Source organism: Mesoplodon bidens (assembly GCF_964165515.1).
Source record: "Mesoplodon bidens genome assembly, chromosome: 14".
In the NCBI taxonomy this organism is placed as follows: Eukaryota; Metazoa; Chordata; class Mammalia; order Artiodactyla; family Ziphiidae; genus Mesoplodon; species Mesoplodon bidens.
The window spans coordinates 87,984,254-88,004,705 of record NC_138170.1 but is presented as its reverse complement, the minus strand read 5'-3'; the positions used below and the strand labels follow the sequence as shown (position 1 = coordinate 88,004,705).

Here is a 20,452-nt window from a genome sequence, read left to right as displayed (position 1 = left end):
GCCAGCCCTGGGAATTAGACTAGCTGTCTTTCAGACCATCATCGGGCACACAGGTAGCTTTGATTTACCTTAAACTCCTTGTTACTTTTAACTGACTTGAGTAGGGAGTAGGGCACAGATCTCTCTCAGTCAACAAGCCAAGTCAGCTGACACGCTGAGATTAGTTTGGGCACCTACGCTGCCTGTGCTTAAACCTTTCCAGGAAACTCCGTGCAGCCTCTTAACTACCACATTGCCACTGTGCTAATGGGAGCAGATGTTCTTAAAAAGAGTTTTATGATCATTGCCCTCCGTGGAACTTCTTAAATACGCCATCTCAGGAATAAGCCGTCCTACAAAGACACTTTCACTTCAACCTACATCAGCTGCATTTGCACCCACCAGGAATGTAAGAATTAAGGACAAAAATTAAGAAAAAAAATTTTTCTTTTCACTAAATTTTAACTCTCAATAAACCAGGATGAGATGATTTAGTGACAATATTACCACCCAGCAGTAACACTCAGATCATGCCCTGTGCTCCTCCCCACCCCACTCAATGAGCATCTGAATTCCTGGCAAGGACAAAAATCACAAATTAAAAATGGTTAGTAAATGTGAATGCTTCTAAGATAGTTCAATTTGCTTTCCACTCAGAAAGCCACCCTGGATATTGGATGTTGGGTTAAGGCCAGCAGATTACTTGCTTACAGACAGACTTTCTCAAAATCAGTGAGAGTGTCAGGGAGTATGCTGGGCATTCATGCAGCTGGGCTGAGTTCAAGGGTGTGAGTGTCACAGTTTGACAGTTAGATGTGCAATCAGTTGTTGGTATTTAGAAACTGCCAATTTTCATTTAGTCCTGAGAAAAGGAACATGATTACAGATCTCAGGTATAGAGTTGATACTTGGCATAGCCTATGAAGGGTTTAAGTTTATAGACTGTGCTGTGGGAGAATAAAAAAGGCATTGAGGGAAAAAGGGTTGAGAAATTGATGATGTGTGTAAGTGGAATCAGGGTTTAAAAGTAGGAGTTTGAGGCAGAAGGAGTTTGACGCTGTCCTTACATCAAAACAATACCCTGAATCAGATTGTTGGCCTGACTGTCAGTAAAGTAACAGCTGTTCATGAACTGAAAGTTTGATCTCAAGACTATTCCCTCAATAATGACTTAAATGACTGAATTTAACTGATTTCCCAAATGGCACCTCATGTGGAGACACCCCTAACCCCAGAGGGAGAAAATTTTGAAAGGAATAAAATCATTCTAAGAGAAGCCAATCTCCGTGCGCATTTCTGTTTCGAAAATGTATCAAGAAGCAGAAATGTTTCCTACCAGCCAATAATATACATGTGGCCTTGCTTTTTGGTCAAAAGAAAAAAATCCTTAAAGTCTTCTTAATTTAAGCGCCTAGTGCAAATTTATTTAAAATTTTTTTATTTAAACACGAGTAGAAATTTTTTAATGTCTTTTTTTTTGATAGAGGCAGGAGGAGGTTGACATATTCTGTTCAAATTTAAGTAGGCATTTTAATCAAAATCATGCAAATGAAAACCAGAATTTACTAATTATAAACAAAAGGAGAAAAGGATTTTGGAGTAATTTATGTGTGTTTAAGCCATTTACAAATGCATCATCTGATAAAAAAGAGGCTTTTAAAATGTCCTTTGTCACCATGAAAACAAAGAAAATGTTATTGGCTCATTTTCAGAGCTTTCACAGTGTCAGGAAAGAATAAACATTCCCAGAAAGAGGCCTGGCCTTCTTGAAAGGTTTGTTATTATTTTCAGGGTTTCAAGTTCGACTGATGGGGTTCAATCCCTGGCCTGCCAATTGCTGGCTGCGAGAATGTGGGGAAATTAAACCTCCAAGGTCACGCCCCTCAGCCGGGGGCAGAGGATGGAGGAGGGGGCTTGTCGGTGCTTGTTCGGACCCTGCCGTCCCCTGGAGCTTCAGGACCACAGGGCTCCGTGCAGGCTGTGAACGCACGCTCACAACACCCACCCCTGAAAGAGCCAGCTCTGGTTTCTCGAGGGTGTTAAGTTGGCGTTTTCATCTTTAGATGGTGCTTCTGGACCACACGAGGCAGCCCTGGATGGGCCCTCAAATATTCTTTCTTCTACCAGCTCTATGGTGTTCATTTTCATGTTCCTGTTCAAGACTTGAAGGCTTTTAGAAACTCTGAGATGTACACACAAATGTCCTCGCTTTAATAAATCTCATCGTTCAAAAATGCACAGTTTCCTGAAGTCGTGGATGTGACAATTCATGCAACAAAAGGGGTCTTTGCTCCAGGACCCTTGGTAAGAGGCTGCTGTAAAATCGATGCACAGAAATTCGATTTGCACCTCCCCATCTAAGAGCACGTCTTTTGCATGAAGGGAGGCCCCTGTGGGATCTTCCATATCCCCCGTGGATAAAATCAGAGAGCAGCATGTGCTGCACAGCTTGGGTTTAGAAATGGCAGCAGAGATTGACTGGGTTTCCATGGAAACTCCCGACAAGGCAGGCGCTGGTGCTCGGCGCTCGGCGCCTGGCACCTCGGGGAGGCCACCCGAGCTGATGGTCCTCCCTGTTCCCTGCCAGTTGTCACCGATACTCGCACCAGGTCTATTTTAAGTTCCTATGGTTAGAGATGCAAAGTTGTGATAAATAAAACACTTGCTTCTTCATTTTTTCCTCTCCACTCCAAGGGTAGTATTGGTAAAAACACTCTGAGACAGGAAATGATGAATACATAATCTTAGAATCTCTGGAAATTCCAGACAAAAATATTGGTGATCCTTTGCCTTGTCTGAGATCTTGCATTTGCCTTGGAATTTAAGCAATATCGAGAGAAAGTAATTTGGGGGTAGTTCATGTTACTATGTGGCTGGAAAAATTGGTCTTGTATAGACATTTAAGAACATCGATAGAAAAATCATAATAAAATGCTTTAAGCCATGTTTACATTTTTGCAGAATCCAGGCAAAAATCTAAAAAAAAAGAAATCAGGACCACTGACAAACTTCTGGATTTCTGATTTCCTGGAACTAGCCCTTCTCAGTAGGAACAGACTATATTTCTGTGGCTTTTGTAGGTCTAGGACGTCAGAAACATCTCTGAGCCCGAACATCCTGGAAGGCCCTTTGTGCTCATGACTTTCTCTTAACCACCTACCCCCAAGAGAATCATTGCGGCTCACACCTCCACAGGGGTCTGAGACGTATCATCAAAGGGGAACTTACTATGTGCGCATTACAGTACGTACCGTGCAAATCCTCCGATTTGCACAGGTGCACATCACACAATGTGGCCACAGACCAGCTTCTCCCCTGTGCCTCTGACTCATCCTTCTGTAAGACAGATAACCCCTTCCTGTGATTTTTCTCCCGTCTACAAAACCACGAGCCTGACACAGGGTAGCAGAGATGGAAACAGTTCCATCTACTGACTGAAGTCCTGAGATCACCTAAGTATCACATTCCGTCATCCTCTCTCTCTTTTGAAATGAAATGAGGATTTGATAAGTAGTTGTATTAAGGCATTTAAAGTACAGCTTTTTTTTTTTTTTTTTTTTTTTTTTGCAAGAGGAGGGCCTCTCCTTAAGCGATGCACACACTGTGCCCTTGCTGCTGCCTGTCCTGCGCTGACACAGGTGGGTTGTCACATCGGGCCATCGACAGGGAGGCAGCGGACTCCCCAGGAAGGCGTCCAGGGCAGCCTCAGATGCACGTCCATTTGTTCTCAGCAATCAGGGCTGCCGGACATGATGTGGGCAAGGAAGGACCCAGAGCCGGGCAGTCTCTCTCCACCCACCTGGAGGCCAGCCTCGCCGGCCACGCAGCAGGACCCCTGAGGGTGTTCGGGCCTGGGAGTGGTTGTGGTCCGGTGTAGTCCTGTCTGCCCCATTGCCTGCTACACCGGCAGGATGGGGCAAGGGTGGCCGGTCTCCCCCAGAGCCGGTTTGCAGGGAAAAATGTTTTGAGGACACTCATGTTCTTTCATCTTGATAAAGTCAATTGCTTATTTTTAAAAATCTTACAAATAAAGGGTGAAAGCACTGCTGCAGGTTTGAACTGTCCCTGGGGCTCACCTCGCCCGTTTGAACCCACCCTACGAGGTCGACCTGCAAACGTGCCCTGATTCTGAGTGTAGTAGCTGAAACAGACAGAAAAGTGCTCACTGAACATGTGGGATAATAATTTAAAAGGTCACACTGAGATTCTGGGAGTTCTTTGAAGAATTTCATGGTGCGCTGCTTTAATAGCCTTTTTTGTCCCTTTCTTTCATGACCACTCTAACAGGAGAACTTGTTAAATAAAACACAAAATACTCTCAATTTTCAATACTCTCAATTTTAAAAGAAACCATGAAAATGTAAAATTAGGCCTCGTCTAGAGTAGGAAAATATATTTGTAATATGATTCAGGTCACCTACGTAAAAGACTTGTCCCGTTTATATAAAAAGTTCAATTCAAAAACATTGTTTTGGCTTAAAGAGATGTGGTCCTAAAAATTTATATCTTTGTTGTGAATTTTTTGTCATATAAATGGGAAACAGTAAAGAAATGCAGAGGAGTGCAAGAAAAAGGTACTTTTAACCGGAAAACTGATACACGCTGATTCTTACGCGGCTCCTCTGCAAGTTTCTCTCCAAGCAGAAGGAAACCGGGTCACTTACAAGCAGTATACGTCACTTCTGTCCAATTTCCTAGGTATATGACCAGAAACTCTGAGGAAAGCCAAGATCTCGAAAATCACTTCTCAGTTTGTACAACACCCAGTAGGTTTCTCTTTTTTTGGCATTCGGTATTGAGTATGCATACTTTGACCTTTCTCCCCCTCTGACCCCTGCCAAGCACATCTCACTGGGAGCCTCCTGCTGTCCACGCCCCCCCCCCCCCAGGCCCCATGTTTCACCTGGTCCCTTTTCCCGCCTCCCGTTAAAAGTAGCAGGTGACACGGGAGCACCGAAGACACGCGCTGAGGGCGTGGGCACAAACCCATGACGCCACTGCGGGTTTCTGGGATGGCAGCTTGTGGGGGACAGGGGTCCTGGCCAGTGTTATACCACCTGCACGGCCACTGCTCGCCTGCAGGCGGGTGCCCCTCCCTCCCCGGCCCTTGGGAGAGGTCTGGGGGAGGCTTCTACAGACTGGCCTCCCACCTTCCTCCCCAAGACGCACCCCAGTTTCTCCTGTTCCCAAGAGTCAGGTGAGGGCCTTTACCCGGGATGCTTGCAACCTCCCAGGATTTTGAATTTCTACACATTTCAAGTTCTGATATTAGTAGACTTTGGGTGAAAGTCTTGATTGCAGATAGGACATGTAAACCCAAACCACCTTTTTCTTTTGGTTCCAAGTACTTTTCTTTTTAAGCAACACTCAACTACAAACAAATAAATGAAAAAGAATTATAAAAGTACCCTCAACATAATGTTTTTTTAAAAATTTCATTTTGGTGATTCAGATACCATTTTGGAATGGGTTGGACCTCAGGTTACTAAGAGAGCAGAGCGTCATCCTACAGATAAAGTTCAAAGTTGTGGTTATAGGGGACCCAGGGCTGCTAGAATGCCCACGGAGCCGTGGGGTGGGCATGGGTGGTGGCTTGGTGGGTGCAGGGGTTTCACCAGAGCCACGACGCCCGCTGCCTGCACTCACCAGAGCACAGGCTCCGTTCTGCAAAGACCATTTGGGTGATACGCTTACCATCCAACCCGCTGATAAGCGGTGTTCACTAGTAGGTTTAAATTCTGACTTAGAGGCTCACACGCCTGCCATCAGCCTCGGGTCACCTCTAACGAGAGCCGCGAGCACCCTCTCCTGCCCATGCCCCCACTCAGGCCCCAAGGATGCCCTTGGAGTGTGGATGCTGCCCAGGCCCTGGCTGTCAAAGCTGGACCATAAGGGCTCTGGGGTGCTGGCCCCGGCCAGAGCGGGGGCTGGGCCTGGCCCTCTCCTGGGTCCATTTCCGGGGGCCACTCGAGGTGCAGGTCTGGCTGTTCGGGCAGCGGGGCGGGAGCTGCGACGCCAGTTCTGCTGTCCATGCTGCATGCAGTTCTGCACTTTCGATTCATGCACCGGTGTTGCTCATGCCTCCCTGTCGGGGCGGGAGCTAACTTGGACCCCTGGGCACCACACTGAACCACTCGCTGCCCGCTGCCCGGCGTCCCAGGTACATCCAGGGACAGGCTCCTGTCCAGGGCGGCCAACGTACCTAGCAATCCTGACGTCCCTCTCAATAACGGGATGTGTCCATGGGGCACTGCTGCCGGAGCACATGCACGTCCAGCAGCAGGGGAGCGGCTAGACCAGAGCTGGGGCAGCCGCGGTCAGAATTGGAATTGGACGCGGAGGACCCATGCAAAAAAGAACATACAAAAGGTGACTGTTGGAGAAACCGCCGCTCCACCCCGCCAGCCGTCCACGCACCTTGGGGCCGCCGCGCTCGCCGTGACTGTGCCGCGGCTGGGGCTTCGCGTCGGGCATGCAGGGGCCTGGGGGGCTGGGTGCGGGCTGGGCCGCCAGGGGTTACTCACCTTCCCCGGTTACACTGAGCGCTAGGGCAGTCACACCATTTACATGGCGTGGAAACCGGGCGTTTAGAGACTCGTGTGCCCTCGGGGCGGGGGCTCCTTCTGGCCCCAGAGCGGGATGGGGATGTGTGAGGGTCCCCGCCGCTGCCCTCACAGCCTCCTCACCCATGTCCCCCACCTCTCGGGCGAGAAAGTCCGTGACCATATCCAACTGGTCTTTAGTGGCAAGAAGTCGACCCTGGACTGGTGAGTGGCCGGTGGTGAAGCCCACCGACCAGGATGGGGTCGGGGGGAGCTGCTGGCTCGTCCAGGATAATCTTCTCAACACCACGAACCAATGGGATGGCACCTGAGACGGAGACGGATGGCCACTGCACCCGGGGAGGCTCCAGGCTTCATGCACAGGTCACGCCCCACTGCCCGAGGCCACGGGGACAGGAGGGGCGGCTCAGGACGCCAAGGCCAAGTGTGAGGCCCAGCGTCGCCTGCCAGGCGGACACGGACTTCAGTGGGACCGCGCCACGGGGCCACGTGGCTGTTACTTGCGGACGGTCACAGCCACGCTGACTCTGTGGCCTCCATCAGCTCACTTCCCTGTCCACAGACGGTTTAGAACTCCTCTCGAGGTATCGGAGGAAGGAGGCTGATATAATTTAAAAGCAGGCCCGTTTCCTAAGCTGTTGATGGCAGCAAGCATCTGGGAGGCAGGTCGTGCGGGGCAGAAGAGGCGCGGGGACCGGCCACGTGCTCCCTTGAAACTGCAAGCTTGTGCCTACTTTTTGTGTTCTCACTTTTTTATGGTTGTCATGGTTATAGATCTTTTACTTTTTAAAGCCTCTATGTCTTTTCATAGAGAAAGTGTTTTTTTTCTAAGCAGGAGAAATTTAAAAAGATTCCATGCTCCGTCTGCTACCTGAGTAATCCTGGGATTCTCTGTAATTTCTCACGTTTTATGTTTTCTCTCTTCTTGTCCGCGAGCCTCGCCTCCTGCCCTGTCCTCCTGTTTACGGCTATCTGGTTTTAAACCCTTTTCCATTTATTTTCTCCTCTCTTAGTCTCTCTGGCATGTCCTCCCTTCTTCTGTGGAATCTGCCTTTTCCCCTGTCTCACATCTTATTTTTGGTCAAATTTTAAATGATTTAATAGAGACACTTAGTTTCGCAAAAGTTTTTAGAAATAGATTAATCAGATATCCTTGCTCTAAAGGTAAGAAGACAAATCCAAACAGGTGAACTATGTGTTTAAGGTCACGCAAAGAGGGACACACCTGAGATTAGAACAGAAATCTCTCCTCTTCTGGTGCTTTTTTACTCAAATAGACTCTTTTTAAATGTCCTCTTTGTATCAATAATTCCTAGCCTACGACTGTATCGTATGGTATAGTGCTTATTTGGGGGGAAGTTCATTTGACTGTAAAGACACAGGAGTTCACTTGTTCCCCTATTTGCAGTTCACTGACCCACAGGGACCACTCAATGTCTCCTAAACGGGGCAGAGTGGAGGGTGGAAACACATTTCTATGATCTCTGTATCCAGGGCACAGTCACAAGTGGTATCTAAGAGTCACCGATTGTCCTAATTTCCCTCCGACTACGAGGAGGGACAAGAGCGGAAGGGGCCTCAGAGCATCGACAACCCATGTGGTCCTGACGTGCTGACCCCGTGTGCAGGTCTGGAATCGGGAAGGTTCGTTCCTCTGAGGAAGAGCCCAGAATAAGTCAGGATGTTCCTGGGCAAGTCAAGAAGGAGAGGCCTGAGACTGTGGGGACGGGCAGAGGAAGAGAAGGAGGGCAGAGGTGAGGAGGAGCTGCTGTGCAGGGTGCGAACGACCCAGGGTTCCTGGACACGCCTGTGTCCAGCCCAGGGCCACCACGGGTGGTCAGGTAGGGGGCCCTGGGGGCTGGGCGGACACTGTCCCCTCTCTGACCTCCGCACGTCTGGGCGGGGCGCACTGTTCGCGGGGGTGGGGGAGCACAGAGGGGAGCCTCTGCTGCCTTAGGGCCACTGAGCCCATGAGCAGGCGTCCGCGCCAGGCGCCTGCTGGAAAAGCAGGGGGTCCCCCACCCGGACGTGTCTGAAAGGCAAGTAGGGAGAAGCAGCCGGAGTGAAGGGAGAGAGAGATGCCAAGAAGGACAGAGGCGAGAAGTGGACTGAGATGAGCCGACGGCGTGAGTGAGACGCGGCCGCCCCGCGACCCGCCACCCTGATAGGCCGCCTCCCCCAGGGCCAGGCTGTGGGCCCAGCCATGGACCCCCTGCGCCCCGAAGACCCTGGCACTGCACAGACTCCTGGAGGGAAGGTCCTCCATGTGTTCTGAGGGCGACGAGGTCATGAGGCCTCGAGCCAGGTCACCTGGGAAAAAGCACAAGCATTTGGAAACATTTAGCTTGGAGAAGGCTCTAGGAAACAGTCCTGCACTAGAAAACCCAAGAGGCTTTCTTGAGGAGGACGGACCTCTGGTTCCGAACTTTCAGGAAGAGTTTTCTCAGGGGGCTGCTGTAAGCACAGGCGCTCCTGGGGGCCAGAGTGGCCACGGGGAGCAGGGGGCCCCCCTGGGTGGGCTAGGCTGGGCCTGCCCGTGACCGTCCTGAAGGCCCCAGGGCCGAGGTCCCAGGTTTCCTCCACGGCCTGGGATGGCCCAGAGGGTCCGCGAGTGTCCACCCCTCAGGGAGACCAGGACCCCTCTGCAGGGGTTTCCAGGGGGCCAGCCACTCTCCAGGTGATTGCACACTCAGGAGAGGTCTTCTCCAAGCCCCTGGCAGGAGGACGCGGGTCCGGGTCTCCTGGCATCCCTGCCCCGGGCTGCCCGTCCCCACCGGCCCCTCTACACCATCTCCTCTGTCTGCTTGAGCCACAGTCTCACCCACCGTGGGAGCCTGCGCTCCCCAGCACGCCCCCCAGGTCCAGACCCTTCAGTCCTCCCGGGCATCACGGGGCCGAGGGTTCCCGCCACCTCCTCCTGCCAGGGGTCTTCCCGGCCACCCTCCCGAGAGCTGCCCCCTCCTCTGCCCCTGGGTGCCCTCAGCACGTGGAAGCAGGGCGCTGTCCTCCGTGTTCCTGTCTCTTGCCGGTCTCAGGGCCCAGCAGCCGGCGCTCCCCGTCTTGGGCTCCGTGTCCGTGGCTCAGGTGGACGTGGCGAGGGGGCGTCTGGCTTCTCCTTCCCAGCCTGGACCTCGGCAGCCGATCCATGCAGCATTGCTGTCCTTCTCAGGTTTCTGATTAGCAGACTAGGTGCTGAGCGTCCCAGCGCTGGTGTGGATGCTTCGGTGTGCGGGCGTGTGGGCTCGAGGGGCCTGTCCCAAATGCCCTTCCTGGTCTCAGCGGGTCTCAGTAGCCAGGGGACCGTTCAGCTGTGGCTCAGGATGCGAGCCCGTCCTCCACGTAAGCGCCGGCTTTCTTTCCAGCCAGAGTTGGTGAGCTGCCTTATCCTCTCCTTGGTCTGTGGGCCCCGGCACTGCCCGCCCAGCTACTCTTGTGGGGGAGGAGGGCTGAGGATGCTTTCTGGGGGGGCGTCAGCCTGCTGACCAGTAAGGCTGTGGCACTGACCAGGTCATAGGTCGGGAGCATCTTTGTGTGCAGTGCTGGGTGGGGGATTCTGCGCAGAGGAGAGGCGAGCCCAGCGCCCGGCCCCTCCCCTGACCCCGGCCCTGAGGTCCAGCTCTGAGGCAGAGGAGGGACAGGATGGACGGTGCCCAGCAGCACTCAGGACCTTCGTCAGGAGTAAAGAACCAAAGTAACACAACTTAGCTGTTTTTTTTTTTTTAAAGGTGGGCTGGGTCACAGAAATCCTGCATCTCTGTGAGGCTGCTGACCTTTTGCCACTGGCATGGAGGACAGGCCCGGAGCCCACTTAAGCTTCAGTGCAGTGTGGTTGTTAAGAATGGCCACTCTCACTGACCCCCATAGTCCCAGGCCATTGCAGGGCGAGTGCCAGCGGCCACTAAGGCCTGCACGAAGCAGCGGATGATCTAACTGCTCACCTAGGCTCCCCAGCAGCCCCGGGTGCTGGGTTCCGCTACCTTCACCCAATCTCACAGATGAAGCAGGCACAGAGGTGCCCAGGATCGGCCCCAGGCTGGGCTTGGTTGCGAGCTGCTGGCTCGAGGGCCAGTGGGTTTAACCTGCAGCTGGTCTGATGGGATGCGCTTATGGGACCGTGGCAGCAGGTGCAGCCGGAAAAGTAAGAAAGGACGTATTTGAGGGAGGCTCGGAGTGAGCCTGGGAGGGCAGACTGGGGTCGTGTGGGGATAAGCACCCATGGGGCCCCAGGAAGGGGGAGGGAGGCGGGGAGGGCTGGGACCTGGTGGGCGACAGGGAGGGACCCCTCACAGCGGGCACAGTCACGTCCCCTGGACCAGTCACTGGGCGAGAGAAAGGGAGGTGCAGGTACAGGTCCCGCCCTCCAGGCGTGGCAGGCTGAGGGGACGTGTGGGCAGCAGCCCTGGAGGGTCCGCACGCACGGCCGCCGGTCGCTCGGTCCGGACGCCCCTCTGCTCGGCTCACAACCATCTCTGTGCCTGTATCCTCCTGTCACAGGGTCTGGTTTGGACGCGCCGGGTCCTCCTGAGCGCTCATCACCAGCGGGGACAGGGGTCCTTGTCCTGGGGTGTGGCATTCTGCCCGGGGCAGGTCCCGGGGGGCGCCTGGCTGTCCTGGGAGCGGGCCTCAACTTGCAGGGGGCTCCGTGGACAGTTCCACTCACACCCAGGACGCCGCGCGGAGCTGTGGGCAGGGAGGTGAGCTCAGAGGCGGAGGTGCTCGTTAGGGAGATAAACAGACCCCAGATCCAGGTCACTGTGGACGCATTGTCACTGCATATTCTCCATTATTACGTGCATGGAAAGCTCTTCCAAATGAAACCATGTTGTGGAGTCTGCCGATTGTGGAAAAAGTAAATGTCAACAATATCTCTGTGTGTTTAACGGAAGGCAACCTGGATCTGATTTTTAAGAAAATCATTTAAAAATATGGTTGTTCCAGAGCATATTTTAATGGAAGCTTCACTTGCCCAAAACCAAAAATGTGTTTCATAGGAAATGAATCACATTTAAAAATGATTTTTGTTATGTAAGCTGTAAAGGAAGAATCAGAATTATTTTTTGTTAAAAGGAAGGAAGGAAAAAGAGAAAGAAGGAAAAAGAGAAAGAAGGAAAGGAGAGGACCTTCTTAACTGGGAACTTTTAGAAGACCAGAGGAGTGCAGTAATTTTTAATTTTCCCGTTTCATCAGCAATTGCGTGGGGAGATCTCTCGGGGGGGTGGGGGGCATCCTTCAGCGCAGAAGGCAGGGCGAGTGTCACCAAGCTGGGAAGAATGCTGTCTGGAGGACATTCCGTCCCCCCTGCAGCATTGCCCTTCCCCACCCTGCGGCACTGCAGGGTTGCCTGACACTGGGAGGGACCGCAGGATGAGGGAGGGAGTTGCCATAGCAACTCCCTCCCTCAGTCATCCCCATGTTGCTACTGGTTCTCTGTGTGCAGGAGAATTGGGAAAACCTAGTTCTGAGCAGGGAGAGCTGAGGGGGAGGGGGAGGCTGCCCCAATGGCTGGGGAGGGGTGGGGATGCCGGAGAGGCAGGGAAGGCCTTTCACAGGGTAGGGCTCAGCTCAGCCAGCCTCTCGCCCGGATGGCAGCACACGACCAGAGCCAGGAACTGTTGGGACACACACTGGCCTTCAGAGCTTCAGGAACCAGGGTTCTGAGGGCCTGGAGGGCCGGGGGCCTCCCTGCAGCCGGCACCCCTCGGAGCCACCGGGACCGTCTGAGTCACAGTGACTCAGGGCTCGGTTGGCACTTCTGTGTCCCAGGACGTAGATCAGAGTCCTGCGCTGCTACCATCCTTTCCCTTCAGGCTACTAAGGACGACACACTGGGCTGGGTGTGCACGTGTGTGTGCAACACACCCACAGGCTCATGGAGGACAAGCTCCCGTGGGGCTGAGGGGAAGCGTCTTCTCCACAGGTGGGAGGACCACGGCGTCCTCGGGCTCTGTGGCCTCTGTGCTCCGCAGCGGGGACCTGCACCCACCAGGCTCTGACACGTCCCCCCTCTTGTCAGCCCTTCCCAGACTTACCCCGTGGCTGCTGTCTACCTGGGTCTAGAGATAAAAGATGTCGGGTCAAAAAAAGCCACGTGACTAGTCCAGGCTGCCCGGCTAGTAAGTGGCCAAAGTGGGCTGTGACTCTAATTTGCACGGACCCGGAGCCTGTGTTTGCCTCATTATGTGGCAAGGACACTCACTTCTTATATCAGGAAAAGAGCTCTCGACCTAATAAGCTGTTTAAATTTAAAGGACATTAAAAATAAACGAGCTTCATCCTTTGCTTGTCGAAGTAAAAATAAACGAGCTTCACACTTTGCTTGTGGAAGAGGCCGTGGGGGGCCTGGTACATTCTTGCCTCACATGCTTCCAGGCCGAGGTGTCAAGCATGGGGGTTGTTTCCTCCACCTGTAGGATGCCAGTTCTTACAGAGGCTCCCGGACATACTGAAGCCCAGTCATAAGACTTTGTTCATTGAGGTGATTCACTGAAATTATTTCCTGGCCCAGAGAAGACTGGCTCCCTTGCCAGAAAAGCGCCGTGAATTCCAGGAAGTCCTCACGCTCTGTCACCATTTGCCGCCTGGGGACTGGCCTTTCTCTGGCTGTTCTCAGCTCCACTCCCCTCTGTTGGACGAGGGACATGGAGAGGTCACGGCTTTTCCACCTCCTGGGGTTCCCCAGAGAGAAGCAGCCTCCCAGCTCCACGGGGCCCCTCCCCGGCTGTGCCAGGAGCCTGCTGTCCGCTCTGGGTTGGGGGGGGCTCTACCTCCGCAGAGGGTTGCCGAAGCATCCCAGCCCTCGCCTCTGCCGCCCGTGGCTCTCCAGCTGTCTTTGGACCAGACTAGCCACAGGTAGAAGACAATGAAAGCAGCTTTCTTCTGGACCTGGGCGCCAGCCTTGCCTCAGATGCAAGTCCACCGTCAACTCTGAATCACCTGCTCTGGTGGGATTCTGACAGGGGCACTTTCCATGACTTTTATCTTTCATTTGTGCAATTTATCAGCGCCTACCACACACCAGAAACGCTGGTCACATCATTTTCTCCTCTGGTTTATGGGCGATTGGACCGAAATCCTGTCTGTGCGAAGAGCGGCTTGGAAGTTTCAGCTGAAGTGTGATACTCCAAGTCGCGCAGCATTGGAACTGCTTCCTCTTGGTGGAATAGTTTCCAGCATGTGGAAACCCATTCCCTCAAGGTACACCTGGGTTTTAGATGGTCGTTTCTTCTCCTCTGGTCTTACCATTTTATTCACCCTGCCCCCCGCTAGAGCTATTTGTTGGTGAAATGGATACATTTGGTATTTTGAGTCTGCACCGAAGGGCAAGAAAAGGGCAGCGAATGGCTATTAGAGGAAACAGTAGATGAGGAGCTACCAGGTATGAGACGGTCCCTTTATTAATCCTGCAGCCCTGCTCGGTTTCTGGAATCAGTGAACCTGCTTTCCAAAGAGTGTAATTTAGCCTCACCCAAAACTCGTTATTTTGATGAACTGAAAACCACATGCCTTAGAGTCTAAATGGAATCCTCCTCTATTAGGCAACTTCCTTAACCCCGAAGGCCGACCCCTTAAAGCGATTTGGAAATCTGGACGTGCCCCAATGGAGGGTCTGCTGGGGGCTGCTGGAAGGGACACCGGCCTGGCCGACAGGTCCCGGTCCGTTAGCTGAGTCTCTGTGATGCTGGGAAGGTCGCTCAGCCTCCCTGCCCCCTACAGCCTGCCCTGTAGGAGGGTCGTGAGCGCCCCTCCTCTGCTGAGCTCAGCACCCCCAGCCTTGCACCAGCACCAGGCGCAGCGTGACCTCGGGGGGCCCACACACACATCCTGTAAGGTCGATGGAAGACATCACACTCACTTTTTCTAGATAAGAAAACTGAAGGTCAGAAGTCTAATCAACTCCCTGAAGACCACGCCGCTAGACAGAATAAAGGATCTGAACCGACGTTCTGTGGCCCCAAGTCCCGTTCCCCCCTCCTCCCTCTCACCTGGCCCCGACGCGCCGCTGGCCTTGCACCCTGAACGCAGCTGCCTGCCTTGTGTGCCTTCAGCCTCTCAGGGCCGCCATGGATGCCGAGATCGTCGGCTGAATGACAGCAGAGCGCTTGGAAAGAGCTCAAGTGCCAGAAAGTGTACGAGATGCTATGAAGTGTCAGAGGGCTTGAGAGGTCGAGCAAGGCTTCAGTTCTGATGCTCCCCAAAGGCTCCCTGGAGACCACGCCGGAGACAGAAGTCCAGGGAGAATCAAAGTGCGTCTGCATGAGATGAGGTGTTGGGGGGAAAGCTACAGCACGGTCCGTGGTACGCTGGCTGATAACTAGTCCAGGGGACGGGGGTGCAGCCTCACCCAGGTGGAGCCAGCATGTAACTAGGAAAGTTGAAATGCTATCTGTTGTAGACTAGACTGCCTAGGACATCGGGGTCTAGTCTGCTTTAGATCTACGAAACGGGGAGACAAAAAAGAGAGGGCTTCTCAATATCTCTGGCACTGTTCTGACCCACAACGATGCCCAGGGAATAGAACTGCCTCTGTTTCCACCATGTGCTCATCTTAAAACACATGTCATCCAAAAAAGGCAAGGGAACTGAAGCAAGTATTCAAGGCACATTGAAAAATAAAGAAATGACAGAGAAAAAGATGATCAAAATATGCCAGTTGGGAAAATGTTTTAGAATTCAGAAAGTGGGGAGAAGAGAGTGAAATGAGTAAGGGGGGTGAGATCTGATGTGAGTTTGATGGGCTGATGGACATTTTTATTGGATGATTTTAAACCTGATTTGCAAGTCTGATATGAGCATTTTAAAACAATACCATATTAGACAAGAGAGAGAAAAAGACATATTAGGAAAATGGAATCCTTTTATCTTTGAAATATTTTGATCTCAGTTGTTGGAGTTTCAAACATAAGAGGTTCCGTTTCATTCATTTGTTGCTGGAATTGGGTCAGACTTTGGGGGTTGATTATCTTGGTCTTTCTTCCCCTGACCTCCCTTACCCCCAACCCAGCTGGCCTCACGTCTGCGGAGACGCCCTTGGCCTGGCCCACCAGGCCCCCATGGGCCGTTCCTGCTTTCCTGTTTCCTCTCAGACCTCAGCCCTTCACGAAGAAACTCTTCTCTCTCTTTACTCTGGGAGCCGGCGCTGTCCTGAGACCTCAACAGACAGAAGCCCGTCTCGTCCTTACCGTGAACCATCAGGTGGCTGTCCGCATTGCCCGGCTCTGGATGTAGACGGGAGAGGTCACCCCACGGTGGGCGGCAGGGCTGGGCCCTGGAGCCAGGAGGCCTGCTGGGGGTCCTCGCCGCTAAGCCCTGGCCCTGCCCCTGAGTCCCCGGAAGGGTGCCCGGGACCACCCAGAGGTGGGAGGAGGTCACCTCTCGACACTTACTGCCCTTCTTAGGTCGCACTTGTGAAAACCCGAAGGTGTGAAAATGTCTGCCGGTATCTGAGGGGCCTTTATCAGTGCAACGCGAATGTCCCGCCTGGACTTTTAAAAGGGTTTTACAAAGAAAGCAGTTAATCGACAGACCTCAAATACTCACAATGAAGCAATAAACAAGATTTTAAATTATTTCTACTTAAAAACTGGCTCCATTTGATAGCCCCGAGGAACTAAAAGCCAGAGACAGGCATTTTCAAGGGCGAAAAAATCTTGTCATGACGTGACACGGGGAGAAAAGCAGAAGCACCTGAGAGAGAAGGCAGACACCTCAAGTATACGGCGAGAGCGTGACCAAGTCACTGCGGGATGATTCTGACAGGAAGATGTGGCTGAACCGAAACAGACGTCCCTTTGGAAAGAGGCCAGAAGTAGCAAAAATGACTGGAGTTCACTTCACTTCACTTCACCAAGGACCTGTCCAGTGCCGAGCGTGACCCAGGCCCCGTCCCAGGTGCTGTGCTTGCCCCCAGCCCAGCCCTTCTGAGCCCACCTGCCTGTGGCCCCCAGGGAGCCCTGACCTCATGCGGTGAGAGAGCTAAACTGAAAACACAGCCCATTCCATTTTAAAACAAACAAACAAAAATGGAAAGTCCAGTGAACAGATACAGATTCCTTGGGAGTCAAAAACTTTGGAGAAGAGAGCATACGCAAGGTTATTTGGCCTAAAAATGTACGAACTGAAAGTCTCGGAAAGGGCAAATCTCTTCAATCTAACACACGTCACAGGTGCTGGAGAGGGACCGCCAGGGACGGCCAGAGATGGCAGAGGGGGTGGGGTCTATGGGGGGGCTTGGCAGGAAGAGAGAAGCTACAGTCAGGAGGGAGGAGGTGGGGGGGGGACCACGGGAGGCGCCCCGATTCCCCCGGCGAGAGGATAAGCATCTCACTGCCTTCCACAAACAGCCATGTCTTGCAAGCAGGTAAAACTCACTTTCTTTTTCTTAGACAGGTCTTAAACGTGGGGTGGGTAGACGTGGAATAACGCAAGCTGTCCCTTCCCGTAAGTCTTAGGTCCTCAGCTGTAAAGGGGTTGTCTGCGCCCCTCCTCGCTGCAGACTAAGTGGTCTGGTGGTCGGGAGAGAGGAGTGCTTCTTCTTCCCCTTTGCAGAGTTGTGCTCAGGCCCTCCAGCTCCACTGACCTGTGGCCAGTGCTGGCCGGGCCTGGCTCTCGTCCTCCGCACCCACCCCTGCCCCCCGCCCCACAAGGACGCTGCGAGTCTGCACAGGGCTCAGGGCACAGCTGACGGGCGGCTTGGCCTCCCGCTGGACAGTGATGCTGCTTCCTCCCCCGCTTCCCATCCAGTGGCCAAAAAGGTATGTCTTTCCTCCATTCCTCACTTGGAAATCGCCGTCCTGGTGCAGGAGACGCCATGTGTGTCTGGCAGCAGAACGTGTGCAGAGCCGTGCCATGCATGTGCCACCAGGCTTTCAGCTCCACACGGCCCTGCCACTGATGCCGCCCACGTGCGGCTCTGTCCCCTGTACAGAGGTGACCTCATAGGGCTCGCCCGCCACCACTGCCTCCTTTGCACCCAGGGCAACAGTGTTTCCGAATTCACCGGAACCTTCTAGGTCATCTGGCCGAATCCCCTCCCTCCACAGTGGAGGCCTGGGGCTCAGAGGCGTGGCTGCATCTGCCCAAGGTCACCTGGCTGACCTGCCTGCAGACCCCACTGCTTTCCCTTTGCAGTTCTCCCTGCAGAATTCCTGGGCTTTTTACCGGGCTGTGTTGTACAAGTCAACTTGTTCTGATTCGTTGACTGATTTACTCAATGGCTTGGGTTCCCAGCACAGTGCAAAGTGCTGTTGAGCAGGAGCCGGATGCTGAAGGCCCGAGGGGTGTCCTCAGGAACCTCCGCTCTGTGTCTGGTCCACGGGACCACACAGCCACAGCGTAAGATGGAACATGATGTCTGCAGAAAGAAGCCAGGGCGCCGGCGTCCTGGGTGTGGGATCTAAACCCAGGTGAGGGGATTAACCAGCTCAGCGAAGGGCTGACCTGGCTCCATGGCTGGGCTCCTGTAGACAGGGTGGATTTGGATGGAGAGGAGGGTCAAGGAAGGTCACCTCAAGGGGACGTGCCTGCTTTGCAAAGGGCCAAGAGGGGGAGGGCACCAGAAAGTTCTTGTACCATGAAGTATGCATACACTGTAGACAGTTGTTTGAAGAATTCAGAAATATGCATCTCAGGATCTCTCAAGCCATCTTTAAGCCTCAAGGTGAAACAGTCTGCAATCTACGTTCAGGGTGAAACCAAGGCTAGTCTCCCACGCAAGGGCATCCAGCCTCACCGTCCTCCCTCCGTGCCCGGCGCAGAGCTGGGGGTCACCCGCCTGAAGTGTGGATGTGATCCTCACGGCAGGAGTGGAAGCAGCACCATTTGATAATCAGATCATCGCCGGAACCAACTTCTCCGAAAGGCCCTCGTTTTCTCACTTTCCCAACTTTCTCCCAGTGCGTCCGTTCAGCCTCAGTCTGACTCATCCAAGGAGCCCGGCAAGATGCGTGAGCGTCAGGGGAAAGTGGGCAGGTGAGGCCCCTCCCCCGATGGAGGTCCTGTCGCGCTGACAATGTGTTAAGGAAAAATCACATCATCACAGTCACATTTAAATAGTCCCCAGTGGTTACACTATCTTCACAAGTCAGATATACTGTTTCCGTCTTGAAATGTCGCTCCGTCCAAACACAGCCCATGGTGAGATCTGAGGGCTGGCTGCCACCGTCAGGAAGTGGGGAATCCTTGGTGCTGCCCTATTCTGTTGGGAGGAAAGGGGCCTGCCAGACATCGGAGGGAATGTATTTGTGACGGGACTTGGAAGTTTTGTGATAATTTCCGTTTCCAGGAAGTGACCAGGTTATCCCGGGGCTCCTCCCACTGAGTTAAAACAGGAGACCCAGCGGCTGGGTTGTGGTCCCGGTCCTTGTCGTCTCCGCCGACCCTCACTCCTGGTGATTCATTCTGCTAGTTGGGCAGCTTTAATCGCCATGTGTATGTTGACGACCTCCACATCCAGGTTTCCAGCCCCCGTCTCTCCCGAACTCTGCGGGTGCTCACACGACCGTCTCCTGACCGCCGAGGACATTCAACCCTCGACAGCCTGGCCCCCGACTCCCCCGCAGGCTCCTCCTGTTTTCAGAAACTGCAGATGCAGGGGGCACCTTTGGGTGGCGCTCATGCTCTCACACTCACGCCACATCGCGTTCCTCGGGCAGAGCCCCCAGATTCTGACCGCTCCTGCAGCCGGCTTTGCTCCTGAGCTCGCCTGTGGGATCATCTCCAACCCGGACGGTCGCCAAGGCCTCCCAATGGGCCTTCCTGACCTTCTCTTGGCAGGAACTGGAGCGATGAGTGGAAGATGTCAGGTGGTGTCTCTGCTGTGCCGAAACCCAGCCCCCTCAGAGTGGAGATCAGAGTCCTGCCAGGTCCTGCAGGCCTGATGGGATCTGACCCCTGACGCTCTGCTTCATGTTCTGGAACATTCCCTTGGCTGTCCCTCCTCGGACCCCCGGGTGTCCCTGCCAGCATGCGGGGGCCGTGCTCCTGCTGTCTCCCCACACATGGGGGTTTACACGCAGACCCCAGGAAGAGCACACGCCCTTAGCCTGTGGTCCTTGTTTCAGGCTCAGCTACGGGAGCTGTCGGGTCTGTAAAGTGAGCCATATACGCGCAGAGCTCATCACCTCACTTCACAGGGTACCGTCCGGTCCCGTCTGTGATCCACCCGAGATCCTAACTGGGCGGAGACGCCCTTGTCAGCTCACGGGGCCGAGGCCCCGGGGGACCGTGCACGCGCCAGCTGCCCGCGTTCCCGGGGCTTGGGTCTGTGTTTGCTCGTCGTTCCAGGCCAAGAGGGAAGCTACAGAAACATCCCCTCCCGCCCCAGGAACATTATGCAGCTATTAAAGATTCCATAACCTACACAGTACACAAAGAAGCAGGCTTCAAGATCCTTGAGGGATGTGATTAATAATATAATTAATAATAAATAATTAATATTTATCAGAGAGATGAGATTATACATAATTTTTCTTCCCCCACTTTCTCAATTTTTGGAGCTTATGGTAGCTTTGTTTCCAAAAATGTCATCTAAAAATGCCCTGGTCTTGTTAAAATCACACTCTCCCCCTCTTTGCCAAGAGCCCCCTTACATGTGCCAGCGATGGGCGATTGCACATCACAGTGCAATTCATCTCAGCAGAAGGCAGCATGTAGTAAAGCACCACCACTACCTGACCACAGGAGGACAAGAGCAGAGGGCATGCGAAGCCGCCATTCACGTGCCCGTGGCGGGGGCATGAAGCAGGGAGGTGCGTGGCCCTGTCCCGCGGAGGCCAAGATGGAGCTGCCCTCTGCGGCCCTGGGGCTGAAAGCGAGCTAAAAGAAGCCACCAATTTGAGCCCCAGACTGTGCACCGTACTTTGTGGTGGCATCCTCAGGATCCAGTCGCTAATGGTAATTGGGATGGGGAGGGC

At 53.5% G+C, this 20,452-nt stretch overlaps 1 protein-coding gene across 7 annotated transcripts in view; it reads right to left on the bottom strand.

The window, feature by feature from the left end:
- Nucleotides 1-20,452, bottom strand: part of MYT1L (myelin transcription factor 1 like) — a gene marked incomplete at both ends in the record, with an annotated part of 135,710 nt that overhangs the window by 35,777 nt on the left and 79,481 nt on the right. The window lies entirely within an intron of this gene.